This window comes from Schistocerca piceifrons, chromosome 3, assembly GCF_021461385.2.
Source record: "Schistocerca piceifrons isolate TAMUIC-IGC-003096 chromosome 3, iqSchPice1.1, whole genome shotgun sequence".
In the NCBI taxonomy this organism is placed as follows: domain Eukaryota; kingdom Metazoa; phylum Arthropoda; class Insecta; order Orthoptera; family Acrididae; genus Schistocerca; species Schistocerca piceifrons.
Genome location: NC_060140.1, coordinates 781,599,868 through 781,612,853, shown reverse-complemented (window position 1 = coordinate 781,612,853; position 12,986 = coordinate 781,599,868).

Genomic DNA, 12,986 nt, shown 5'->3' with positions numbered 1-12,986 from the left:
TGGTAATTCGGACAGACCTGACTGAGTGCTGCAGCACATTTAATGCATGATAGCGTGCCCGATCCATTATCTGATTACCTAACTCGTTGGTGCTTTAGATTCCAGTTCCACAACAGCTGATATTTTTTCTGTATCTCCAGCTATACCCCAACACATTTCTTCTTCTTCTTCTCCCTTTCCTATTTTAGGCTGTTTTACGCTCGTTACGGTTCCCATTTATTCTTCTGTCTTCCAGGGTGCCGTCTTCCTTTTGATGCGTGTTTCTTTATTTTTAACCATAATCTTTCGCATACATTCTTTGCAAATGTTCAGGTCACTTTCCCATATTTTATAAAAACTTTTCTTTCATGCTGTGCATGTTTCGTTCAATTTGATATCAACATTTCTGATTCTTTTAGCGCTTATCATGGTACACGATCTTAATAATCAAAACACAATTTTATAAAAGTGCAATGAGAACAAACAAATTTTATGTTTCTGATCCTGTCTACTCCCTTACATCTCTTGACACTACTAAAAACTTCATCTCTGTTTCCTGGGTGTGTATTTCTTGCTATATCGTAGTCACTATCAAATATTAATCTCTAAGGACGAAGGCGTGGAGCATAAATGGGTATTACAGAAACACAGTATGCTATGCCATAGACAAGTATGAGCGGAGCGAGTGGTATTGGAGAGGTGGTGCGAAAGCAAGGATATCTTTAATCTCCAATTTAAGCGAAGTGAAAGCCTGGTAGACAGAAGTTGAATGAAGCCAAGATGAGCTCGAGGAGAGCGATGGCAAAGCATTTCGCACAATTCAAAGTCAAATTATCTGACCAAAAATTCTAAGACGTTTGGTCTTTTGAGAAGTCAATAAGCAGATCGTAATAACCTTTCTGTGGCCACAGTGCCACCAAACAGAACATGACAGAGAGACGACCGAAATATTGAATTTGGTATTCCGAAATTCTTTCACTGTAAAAGACCGTGATAAGGTTCTTCCTTCCAATTATCGCACGGAAGTTGAAATGGCAGATACTGATATAAGCGATCGCGGAATAGAAACCAACTAAAACTGCTCAACAGTGGAAAGACAGCTAGACCGGATGAGAAACCTCTGAGGTTCTGCTCTATCTAGGAATCCTGCATACCCCGTTCACTAGACAAAGAATCGAACAACTCATATTAATGAATTTTATTACGACACGACTAATGCAAATGCTTAAATACTTAACTTTGATCTGGGACTTCTTGTAGTCCTTTGTACAAGTGCAATTACACAGATGTGTCGAAAGGAAAGGGCGACGTACAAAATAATCAGTCTTCTTCGAATAGACAAACTCTAGTGACAATTCCGGTCCTAGCGACCGCTACTAACAACAGTCTTTCAACTGAACTGCAGTGACTGCCGATCTCTAACTGTGCTTTGCCGAGATTGTTAATGCAGAGGCTACGATGCGTTGGCTAGCGAAGTGGCTAACGTTGAAGCTGCTATCGAAGTGGACAGCCACCAGTCGGGCGTGGCGCTTATTTCGTCTTCATCTAGGGTCCGCTACTGTCAAGTTGTCGTCCTGGATGGAGGTCTGTCAGCGTGTGATTGGCAGACCTCACATTCTCACAGCCTTCTCTTCTCTGCCGTTCCCGACTGGCGTGCCGGCGCTGACTTCATACCGTAACAGATTCTACAGGGACTATGAGAAAGATATTGCTTCTCTTCTACCAGCAATTTACCTTAAATCCCGAGAGCAACGACTGGTGCCTAGTGACTGAAAAAACACAAGAGCAGGTCAATACAGTTTTCAACAAAGGCCACCAGACAGACGCACGTAATTCTATATCTGTATCATCACTGTCGAATTATGGAACAAGTCTGATTCGAACGTATTTTATACTCCCTTATTATGAAGAGTTTGGAGAATGGGTCTGAGCACTACGGGACTTAACATCTATGGTCATCAGTCCCCTAAAACTTAGAACTACTTAAACCTAACTAACCTAAGGACAGCACACAACACCCATTCATCACGAGGCAGAGAAAATCCCTGACCCCGCCGGGAATCGAACCCGGGAACCCGGCCGCGGGAAGCGAGAACGCTACAGCACGACCACGAGCTGCGGACTTTGGAGAATGAAAATATCTTCTACAAAAATTAAAATGTATTCTGTAAACAGAGGTTTTGCAAAACTCCGCTCGATTTATTCGTCCTTGAGATCAGGAGCGCCATAAAGAAAGGTTGGTGATATTTTCCTTGATTTCCTGAGGGCGTTCGGTACTGTCCCGCATTGTAGTTTATCAAACAAAATACGAGCTAACCGAGTTCCGGCGGACCAGATCTGCGATTGGATATCGGAATCCCTTGCTCATTAAACTCAACATGTCTTTTTCACGGGAACAAAATAGGTACCGGTAAACGTAATAATGTACTTTCGGGAGTACTCCAAGGAATAGTTGTAAGGCAGCTGTTCTTTACCATTTACATTAACGAACTCGTGGATGACGTCAGGGGTCCCGTGAGGTCACTTGCAGTCTATGCTGTTGTTTGTAGGATGTGTGTGTTGTGGCTTGGCAAGACAGCCAAGCCACTATGAGGAAGCCGAAAGGCACGCGTTTAAGCTCACGCAGGATGGCGTGAGGTCTGGAACAGGACAAGGTCTTTATAGTAGCAAAAATAGTACGTAGCTTCTGGAATAGCTTTAATCCATAATTGGTGAACATCGGTCTGACGGTAAATGCATCACAAGATAAATAGCAATTGATAATGGCGCCTTGCTAGGTCGTAGCAAATGACGTAGCTGAAAGCTATGCTAACTATCGTCTCGGCAAATGAGAGCGTAATTTGTCAGTGAACCATCGCTAGCAAAGTCGGCTGTACAACTGGGGCGAGTGCTAGGAAGTCTCTCTAGACCTGCCGTGTGGCGGCGCTCGGTCTGCAATCACTGATAGTGGCGACACGCGGGTCCGACGTATACTAACGGACCGCGGCCGATTTAAAGGCTACCACCTAGCAAGTGTGGTGTCCGGCGGTGACTCCACAGCGTGTGTGTGTGTGTGTGTGTGTTTGGAGGTTATAGGCACTCGACGGCGAGGTCATCAGCGCCCTTACACACAGTAAAAGAAACAAAAGTGGATAAAATAATGAAAATGTTATATAGTGACGAGGAAAAATAAAATAACACTCATGCACTCACTCCCGCCTCACTCGAACTGACCACACAGCCACTCTATCTCACACGCTATAGGACAAGGAGAATGAGTAGAATGTGCAATACATGAGATTGAAATACAAGTGAAACGACAGAGGAGCTGAAAGAAAGGCATAGGGAAATGTCATTGGCTGCACACTTACACAAAAAACATGGATGCGACAGTCACCCTGTTAACACATTAAAACCATCTCCCTAATACATTGGAAAAATGTTGGACAATCCACAAAACTTTTAAACCCTAATTACATTCGTTTGAACATTTCTTAAAATAGAGGGAGGCCCGTCCGCATATCCGTCGTGGCCCACTGGCCGGAAAATAATACACAGTTCAATAAAATGTGGCGCACCATGAGTGATCTGTACGGCACGAGCATCACACACTGAAGGGTCCTCCCGCCGAAGCAAGAATGTATGCCTACGCGAAGACGTGTAAGAAGAAGCTCGTCTTGTCGAGGTGGCTGGAATAAAGTACACCACGGCAGCGCTGTAGGCTCCCCTAGGAGGAGTTGATTGTCTGCCACTTCCAGCCACTCATCCTCGCATCGATGCAGTCTGCACGAAGGTTGGAACGCCAGGGGACTGTAGCGGAATGGGAGAAGATCTTTAGAGGACAGACGACTGATCCAGTGACTGGTAGCAGACGATGAAAGTAAATAAAAGTAATGCTTTGAGCGCAATTAGGCGGAGAGATCCAATGTTGTTCGATTTCATTATTGGCGATAAGTTACTAGAAACAGTAACTACCATAAAATACGTAGGAGTAACAATGCAGTGTATCCAAAGTGGAATGACCACATAAAACAATTGGTACGAACAGACTTAGATTCATCTTCTGCGTGTTCACGAAATTCACTCTGAAAGAAGTACACTTTGTGATCAAAAGTATCCGGACACCCCGAAAAACATACGCGTTGTGCTGCCACCTACTGCCAGTTACTCCATATCAGCGACTTCAGTAGTCATTAGACATCGTGAGAAAGCACAATGGGGCGCTCCGCGGAACTCACGGACTTCGAACGTGGTCAGGTGATTGGACGTCACTTGTGTCATACGTCTGTAAGCGAGATTTCCACACTCCTAAACATCCCTAGGTCCACTGTTTCCGGTTTGATAGCGAAGTGGAAACATGAAGGGTCACGTACAGCACAAAAGCGTACAGGCCAACATCGTCTGTTGACTGAAAGAGACCGCCGAAGAGTTGAAGAGGGTCGTAATGTTTAATAGGCAGACATCTATCCAGACCATCGCACAGGAATTCCAAATGTATCAGTATCCATTGCAAGTACTACAACAGTTGGGTGAGAGGTGAGAAAAATTGGAATTCATGTTCGAACGGCTGCTCATAAGCCACACATCACGCCGGTAAATGCCAAACGACGCCTCGCTTTGTGTAAGAGGCGTAAACATTGGACGATTGAACAGTGGAAAAACGTTGCTTGGAGTGACGGATCAAGGCACACAGTGTGGCGATCCGATAGCAGGATGTGGGTATTGCGTATGCCCGGTGAATATCATCTGCCAGCGTGTGTAGTGCCAACAGTAAAATTCGGAGGCGTTGGTGTTATGGTGTGGTCGTGTTTTCCATGGAGGGGGCTTGCAGCCCCTCTTGTTTTGCGTGGCAATATCACAGCACAGGCCTACATTGATGTTTTAAGCGCCTTCTTGCTTCCCACTCTTGAAGAGCAATTCGGGGATGGCGATTACATCTTTCAACACGATCGAGCACCTGTTGATGATGCTTGGTCTGTGGCGGAGTCGTTACACGACAGTAACATCCCTGTAATGGTCTGGCCTGCACAGACTCCTGACCTGAATCATGAAGAACACCTTTGGGATGTTTTGGAGCGTCGACTTCGTGCCAGGCCGCACCAAACGCCATCGATACCTCTCCTCAGTGCAGAACTCCGTGAAGAATGGGCTGCAATTTCCCAAGAAACCTTCCAGCACCTGAATGAACGATGCCTTCAAGAGTGGAAGCTGCCATCAAGGCTTAGGTGGGCCAACACCATATTGAATTGCAGCATTACCGATGGAGGGTGCCACGAACTTGAAAGTCTTTTTCAGCCAGGTGTTGGTTCAAATGGCTCTGAGCACTATGGGACTCAACTGCTGAGGTCATTAGTCCCCTAGAACTTAGAACTAGTTAAACCTAACGAACCTAAGGACATCACAAACATCCATGCCCGAGGCAGGATTCGAACCTGCGACCGTAGCGGTCTTGCGGTTCCAGACTGCAGCGCCTTTAACCGCACGGCCACTTCGGCCGGCTCAGCCAGGTGTCCAAATACTTTTGATCACACGGTGTAGTTTTATGACAGGTTACATTTTCGTGCTGATATAATCAATCGTCTCCGAACTTCTGCCCAGCTGTACGCAATACACAGTTCTGTAAAATTTGTTCATTTCCTTACGTACCTAAATTTTCTTAAGCGCAATAAGGAAACGACAACCAAATCATGAAAAACACTCACATATCGTAACACCACCTCCTCCGTATTTCACACCTGGCACTACGCATAAAGGCAGACCATGTTTTGCAGGCTTTCGTCATACCTAAACCCTCCCTTCGGATTGCTACAGGGTACGGCGTGAATCATCACTCCAAATCACTTGTTTCTTGTGGTGCCGCTCTTTACTAAGCACCTCTTAGCACTGCCTACAGAAATATGTGGCTTATGAGGAGCTGCTGGGCGTTCGTACCCTATTCCTTTTAACTTCCTGTGCACAGTCACAACCGTTGTACTAGCTGGATTACCGTAGCACTTTGGAACTCACGAATGACTCTTTTCTCCGATTCCACGGGATTTTTTTGTTTAGTTGTAGTTTTTCTCTGGCGTTTCCACTTTACAATCACATCCCCAACAATCGACTTAGGCAGCTTTAGAAGGGTGCAAATGTCCCTAATGGATTTGTAACTCAGATGACAGCTAACGACTAGCCCACGTTCGAAGTGTCTTACGTCTTCTGACTGACCCATTCTTCTGTTACTACGTCACTACTGAGGATACTTCCCTCCTCCTTTCGCACTTGTGCGTACGCATTACATATGGCTGTCCGGATACTTTCACCGACAGAACACACATCCTGCTAAAAAGCTCAATTTTCGTGCTTCTTCATATCAAGCTTACATCGTCATGTAATATCTCTTTATATTCTACTAATTATTCCTGCACATTCTATGAGTGAATTACGTTCCTACTTGACCATCTATATACTCGCAGAATCGATGCGCAAAGTAGTACAGTATTATTACTACTATTCCATGAGTGCATAATTACTTTTTGTAATATTCTCTCTCGTCTGTTGAGGGGACTTCTAGGATCTTCTCCGTGCCGAATAGCCGCACTGAAGAATTGTAATTTTGCTATCGAGATTACTGGAAGAAAGAGATTGAAAATATATTGTATGCTACTCAAGAAAATTTATACTGGCCATTTACATCAAAGGTGTGTAAGGAATTTCATTATATATGTACTCTCTAATTGGAAATTTGCACGAAGGTGTCGTTTCATTGGTATCAGAAGGGAACTTCCGATGAATTGGAAACGAACCTGCAATTATTAGTGCTGCATTATTTCATCGGATAATTAAACTCTATCAAAGCAAACTTTCCGCTTCATCTAAGGTTTCCCGACTGACAACGCAACGCAAGAAAACCAAGACATTTTATTTGCACAGAATTGCAGATCGCTTCGAATCATCGAGACTGCGGACAAGGAGAGTCATCGTCCGATTCTGATTAAACAAGTAAAGCTTAATTATAACTTTCCTGACCAGCAACCAGTATAAACACAATATTAATTAAAATTATAGTCACATATATACAGGTTTGTTTCTCTGTTTGCTGCTCGCGTCCACATAGGACGTTCGCATTTACAATATACATAATTGCCAAAAATTTTCATTTTCTACCCTGTCATTTTCTTTCAGAATGTTACGGAGCGATATCATGCAACAGATGTTTCCCATTATTCAATAATATTGACCTAACACTGTTAAGTTCTTTTAATTATTAAAGTTTTCTGTAACGATATCATTTACTCCGTTCAGAAAATTGCATTAAGAAAATTACGTTTTCCTCCAAGACGTAGAGATTGTTCCCTTTGCACCAGTTGGCATTATCTGTTTACTTACTGTATGTCGATTAAATGTGGTAATTTGCTGTTCACTTTCCAAAATCGGATGAAATGCATTAACATGTTCTTGGAATCATGCGCTCTGTGTCAATTTTTCAATGCGGCAAGTGCGTGTGTATACGTTGACGTCAGTGTAATTTTTTCTGTTTATTGTCGGTATGTATGGCTATTACCTGTTATTAACGATTACGGCAATAAAATGAGTGAAATTTTGTGTTACTGTGAACTGTACGTTTCATGTTGTTGTATAATTTGCATAATTCATAACGTTGGTAGTCCATTCCTTTCTTGCTGGTGCCAAGTGTACATAGTAATATGCCTTTTACATTGTATACTCGCTCCTGTATAAAAGTTAGTAATGATGAAAAAATACATGTATGGATGAAAGGACTTGGTGTACTTGCTGAGAATGTAACTGTAACTGGTGATGTAACTCTCTACTATAATTATTAATAAATTTTGATCTGTAGCGTCAGCCGCCAATCGCTAGACGTACATCTGGTGAACGGGGGCTCAAGGATGCAACAATTTGTTTAAAAGCTTATGATTTATGAAAAACATGAAAGGACACCTAGTATGCAACTGCTCATAGCTTTTCTTCTGATGTATAAATTTTATCGACAAAGGTATAATAATTGCTTTTCATAATAAAAATCAATCTGTCGGTGATCTCAGCAATGTAAGAAAATGCAAACTTTTATATTCAAGTAAGTTTCCTTGAACTATATCTGTTTTCTCTCCCTCTCGTTCATTTGTAAAAAACTTAACAATATCAAAACAAACAAAGTTATTTCCTGATAGAATCTGTAGTGCTTCTCAACGTCGACATCCAGCAGCTGTGAAATGCTTGATGATGGCGTTTTCTTTAGAAGTAACCGCATATGTCTGAAAAGTAGAAAAAACCTGAAATCTTTTTATGAAGACTCGCGCGATATTTATTAAAGTGAGTTATTCTCAGAAGTAAGTGATAGCCATTAATAATCACATATACTCGAAAACAGGAAAACACTAGAATCTTGGTTGTAATAGTTAGATAAAAATATTACATGCTGGAATAACTATTGAAAGAACATCTTTAGGATGGCTTGTTTCACAATACATTTCACATCTCTGGCTTGTGCGAGTATTCTCTGTATGTCAGTCATGAGCCGGCCGCTGTGGCCGTGCGGTACTAGGCGCTTCAGTCCGGATCTGCGCTGCTGCTACGGTCGCAGGTGCCTCGGGCATCGATGTGTGTGATGTCCTTAGGTTACTTAGGTTTAAGTAGTTCTAAGTCTAGGGGACTGATGAAAAAAAATGGTTCAAATGGCTCTGAGCACTATGCGACTTAACTTCTGAGGTCATCAGTTGCCTAGAACTTAGAACTAATTAAATCTAACTAACCTAAGGACATCACACACATCCATGCCCGAGGCAGGATTCGAGCCTGCGACCGCACGGCCACTCTGGCCGGCTGGGACTGATGACCTCAGATGTTAAGTCCCATAGTGCTTAGAGCCATTTCTGTCAGTCAAGAACGGAAAAACAAAATTACACGTATGCAACAGTTTAAGCGTGATGCTAGTTTTAAAAAAAATCGAAATGGCGTTGTAAATAGTACTTCTGAATATACTCAAACTGCAGTCGATGCAACACGAAACCATATAGGAATGTTTCGCAAGAAACTTACTAATGATCAAGAGCCCATCTGCAAGTGTGCAAACAGCACCTAAATGTGACGCAACAGTGTTTACGACCGTTTTGATCATAACTGAACTTTTTGGCGCAATGTCGGTTGTTGTAACCGTTACTAATATGAGAAACTCTGTAACATTTCCATCCTTAATTAATACACAGAATATAAAAGAAAGTGCCATTAGTTTATTGGATACAAAGACTAAATTTACATTGATGAATCAATATAGAGTCATTGAAGCGAAGTTTTACCGAAATGTGTGTATTTGTGTGAGAACACTGGAAAGATGTAGGATGAATAACTGACAAATTAAAACGTAACAATAGTAAGCAGGAATTAATCTGGATTAAAAATTGGTCTTGCCGTTATGCCTAAAACGAATGGATTCGGGATTTTTTTTACCAAAGTTGTTCGCTCATTCGTTGAGGTATGCGTATAGCTGTTACACTAGCGCAGTTAGGACAGCAAGTGCTGAACTGGTATAGCTGTTCTCATCAAGCCACAATCGATGCGATGCCGACAAACGGGGTGCAGTGGAACACGCAATGCCAGGTCGGCCTTGACCGCCACGCCACTCGGCCAGCTGACTCGGGTGGGAATGAGTCGACGGCACCTCACTCAATACTTGCCGTGCTCTACATTGGGCGACGTTGCTCAAGGTATCAGGACAGGCAGACTTCCGCCATTGCTGTTTTCGATAGTTGTGTAACGGGCGTCGTTGTTACTCCGAATTTCCGCAAAGGCAAACTCTACCACCATGTGTTCTCCAGGTATTTTCAATAACAAAAGCAATCTAGTTCTGTGAATTGAAGGTGGAAGGGGCAGAAAGGTAAGGAAATGGCCAGGCGGACTTCTGCCATTGAAGTTTTCGATAGTTGTGTGACGGGTGTCGTTGTTACTCCGAATATTCACAAAGGTAGACTCTGCCACCATGTGTTCTCCAAGTGTTTTCAATAATAAAAGCAATCTAGATCTGTAAATTGAAGGTGGAAGGGGCCGAAAGGTAAGGAAAGGGAATGAAATTATGGTAACAGTGCATCGCGACTTACCGGGAAGCACCGGCGACGAGTAAAAATGTGTGCCGAACATGGGTTCGAACCGCGGATATCCTGCTTAGTAGGCAGTTCCATGAACCGCTGCGCCATCCGGATATAGCATTTATCTCAATTGCGCGGACTGTCTAACCACGATTCCGAACGACCTGTACTCCCACATAGCGCTTCATGTCCGCAGTCGCCTTCCATGTTCTCCATGCTCGCTAATTTTACGGTCCCGCAGGAGGTCGAACGAAATGTGCATCCGCACTGAAGACTGTAGATTCATTGCTCATCGAGGCGATACAATTATACGCATGCGTGATGTCTGTTTCTTCAGACATGTCCGAAAAAAAACGGACATTACGCGTTCATACAAAAGCAGTCTAGATTGCAAACAACAGCACATAATTTATTTATGCGTTTCGCCTTTTTGAGGTAGCTTCAGAATTTGTTTGGGAACTTAAGCATTGCTGCATGCCTTCGCAGATGATGCACTCCAGAATTTCGGGCCTTTTATGAATAATGCGTTACCTGCAATTCTCAATTCATTCTTAACAAGTAGGAGTAATCCGCTATATCCCATATCACTTACGTTGATTTGCAGTAGGGTTTTGGAACATATACTGTACTCGAACATTATGAAGTGCCTCGAAGAAAACGATTTATTGACACATGGTCAGCAGGTATTCAGAAAATATCGTTCTTGTGAAACACAACTAGCTCTTTATACTCATGAAGTAATGAGTGCTATCGACAGGGGATGTCAAATTGATTCCATATTTTTACGCTTCCAGAAGGCTTTCGCCACCGTTGCTCACAAGCGTCTTCTAACCAAACTGCGTGCCTACGGAGTATAGCCTTAGTTGTGCGACTGGATTCGTGGTTTCCTGTCAGAAAGGTCACAGTTCGTAGTAACAGACGGAAAGTCATCAAGTAAAACAGAAGTAATATCCGGCGTTCCCCAAGGAAGTGTTATAAGCCTTCTATTGTTCCTGATCTATATTAACGATGTATGAGACAATCTGAGTAGCCGTCCTAGATTGTTGGCAGATGATGCTGTCATTTGCCGTCTTGTAAAGTCATCAGGTGATCATAACGACTTACAAAGTGATTTAGATAAGGTATCTGTATGGTTGAAAAGTGGCAATTGACCCTGAATAAAGAAAAGTCTGAAGTTATTCACATGAGTACTAAAATAAATCAGCTAAATTTCGATTACGCGATCTGAAGGCCGTAAATTCAGCTAAATACTTAGGAATTACAATTACAAATAACCTAAATTGGAACGTCCGCATAGACAATATTGTGGGTAGAGCAAACCAAAGACTGCGATTCAATGGCAGAACAATTAGAAGGTGCAAACAGATCTACTAAAGAGTCTGCTTACACCACGTTTGTCCGCCCTATTTTGAAGTATTGCTGTGCAGTGTTGGATCCGCATCAGGTGCGACTCACGGATGGCATCGAAAAACTACAAAGAAGGGCAGCTCGTTTTGTATTATCGTGAAATAGAGGACAGAGCCACAGACATGATATATGAATTGGAATGGCAATCATTAAAACAAAGGCGTTTCTCGTTGCGACGGGATCTTCTCATGAAATTTCAATCGCCAGTTTTCTCCTCCGACTGCGAAAACTTTCTATTGGCAGCCACCTTCATAGGGAGAAATGATCGTCACGATAAAATAAGAGAAATCAGGGCTCGCACAGAAAAATTTAACAGCTCGTTTTTCCCGCGCGTCGTTCGTAAGTGGAACGGTAGAAAGAGCATGAAGGTGGTTCATTGAAGCCTCTGCCAGGCACTCTACTGTGAATAGCAGAGTAATCACGTGGAAGTAGATAGATGTAGATGTTGAAGATGCCTCAAAAAAGCGAAACGCGGAAAGAAAGTTTCTGCTGTCATTTCCAACTTAAACTGGCTTTCTTACTGAAAATATATCGCTAAGGTTGCTGCACCATAGCTGTGGAGTGAGAGGATTTATACGCTCTACAAGTGTTTACTACCCAATGGTACTTTTTTGGAACTGGCAGCAGCACCATGGATCGGTTTCACTTGTCATCAAGGAGTTCTGGCCTGTGAATGGTAGCCTGGACCGAAACCGTTTACCGGAATTAATAAATAAATAATCTTTGCGGTCTGTACTGTTTTTTCTGTTATACTATTAAATACGAACGCCGTCGTTCCGCTAAGAACATCTAAAAAGTGAGAAGAAGTGGTGACAGATAAGTTCCTGGTTCCAGAATCTATGTTAAAGCATTGCGTTTTACTCCAGACCTCAACACGTCGTCTCATTGAGTAGGAGCATCTGATACTGACGATCCTCCTGTGACGGAAACATTAGGTTTGGATAATCCTTTGGTGTTACTACAAAAGCGCAACACGTATACTGACGCCATATCCTTCATTATCAACATCATCAAGATTATCAACAACAACACAAATAACAGAATAAATTTTTACTTTTGGGTTACGCCGACAGATTATTTTTTAACGTATTCCATCTTCACTGTATTTATTGACACACATTAATTTATTTACCCGCCTTTGGACGGTTTCCACTGAAACTTCAAAACTGCTTACAGCCAGAATCGGTGGGTTCAGATTCCCTTAAGCTATTCAGTTTTACGTTTTCCGTGTTTTCTTCATATCGCTTAAGCCAAATGCAGCGATAGTATCCGTGAAACATCACAGTAGATTTTCTTATGCATCTTTCCAGAGGCCGAGCTTTACTCAGTGTGTAATGCCCATGCCGTCGACGGTACGTTATACACCTCCATCCTTCGGTACAATAACATTAAATTTATTGTCATTAATCTCCAAAGTATACATTTTCCATTTCCGAGGTTGTCTTCTAAACCGTATGAAGAGTACGTATCTTTTAAAAGATCTTGTATATGATATAAACGAGATAAATAAACGCAACTTCGTTCATAAATGCAGTTTAGGTG